Below are 1,642 nucleotides of genomic sequence, written 5' to 3'. Positions count from 1 at the left end.
ATCCCTTCCACCCCACACCCGCCCCCTCCCAGGCCTTCATCTCACTATTGTCTGTGTCCATGGATTATGCATATATCCATATAAGTTCTTTGGTTAATCTCTTCCTACCCCCACCTCCCACCTCGCTTCCCTCTGAGATTCATCAGTCTGTTCCATGCTTTTATGTCTCTGGATCTATGCATAACCCTGGGTGAGGGGCAGGTGCAGGGTGGAGGAGGTTAATGGGGAAAAAACAGGACATCTGTAATACTACCAATGATAAAGATAAATTAAAGAAAAATAGATTTAAAAAAAATAGCAATCTGGCTCTGGCCAGGTGGCATAGGTGGCTCAGTTGATTGGAGCATCCTCCTGTACACTAAAAGGTTGCAGATACAATTCCTGGTCAGGGTACATACCTAGGTTGAGGGTTCAAACCCATGTCGGTGTGGGTACGGAGGCAACTGATTAATGTTTCTCTCTCACATTCATGTTTCTCTCTGTGTGTGTCTCTCTCCCTCTAAAATCAACTTTTAAAAAAACATATTCTCGGGTGAAATTTTTTTAAAAAATAGCAATTTGTATATTATTGATTCAATTTGTATATGCAGGAAGTCCCTTTCAAGTGCTGCATACTTTCTATTTTATTTTATTTTTTTATAGAAATTTTATTGGTCCAGGGAAGGGGAGGCAGGTAGGCAGCCCCTGCCTCCTGCTGAGGGTGCCACAGGCCCTCACTGTTTCCCATTGCCATTGATGGGGTGGTACACGTGCTCCAGGGAGGCCAGGAAGGCCTTGAGCTTGGGTTGGGCACTGAGGTGAGACACATAGGCTGAAAGCAGGGGGAGGGAGTCCAGGCAGCCGGGGGCCAGGACCTGGTGAATCAGCAGCAAGTCTAGCAGGTTGTAGTCCGTGAAGGAGATCTGGTTGCCCATGATGAAGGCCTGGGCCCCTGGTTCTGGGAGAGCAGGGTCTCAAAAGGCTTCGGGCACCCCAGCAGCTCCTTCATGTAGTCCTCCTTGCCTGCCTCATAGCTGGTGTAAATGAGGGTGGCGTATTTGCAGCGGAGGTCCTCCACGCCGTCTTCATCACGTTCACCAGGGCCGCCTCGCACTGGTCCTTCCCATACAGCCCGAGGGAGCGGCCCAGGTGTCACAGGATGGCATTGGACTGGTACAGGGTCAGGTCTCCGTCCTGGGACTTGGGGAGCTTCCCGTACAGACAGGAGGCCTTGAGGGAGCCCTGCAGCCAGGTCTCCTTGGTCACCACCTCCTCCTTCCAGCTCTGGCCCTGGTCAGCCAACAGCATGCGTGTGGCCTCACAACGCCCTCGAACAGGGAAGCAGATGATGCTGTAGGGCACCATGGTGACTGTGCAAAGTGGGGGCGGCGGCGGCAGTCATACTTTCTATTTTAGAGCAATCATTCATAACTTCAAGATAGGAAGCATTGCTACCGATTTTCAATAGAAATACTTAGGATGTAGTGTAACATTTTTTTCCCAATAAGAATAACAAATCAACCCAGTATTTTCAACATCTACAATAATAAAAGAGAAACATGGTAATTAGCGTACAACCGCTACCCTTTTCATTGGCTAATCAGTGAGTATATGCAAATTAACTGTCAACCAAGATGGCGGCCGGCAGCCATGCACTGAAGTG

At 49.1% G+C, this 1,642-nt stretch overlaps 1 pseudogene; it reads right to left on the bottom strand.

Moving 5' to 3' along the window:
- Window positions 1-636: 636 nt before the first annotated feature.
- LOC102250445 lies at window positions 637-1,378 on the bottom strand (annotated as a pseudogene).
- Between the last annotated feature and the right edge of the window lie 264 nt (window positions 1,379-1,642).

The sequence above is a fragment of the Myotis brandtii genome, unplaced genomic scaffold, assembly GCF_000412655.1.
Source record: "Myotis brandtii unplaced genomic scaffold, ASM41265v1 scaffold39, whole genome shotgun sequence".
Lineage (NCBI taxonomy): Eukaryota > Metazoa > Chordata > Mammalia > Chiroptera > Vespertilionidae > Myotis > Myotis brandtii.
This window is presented reverse-complemented; position numbering and strand designations above follow the sequence as displayed.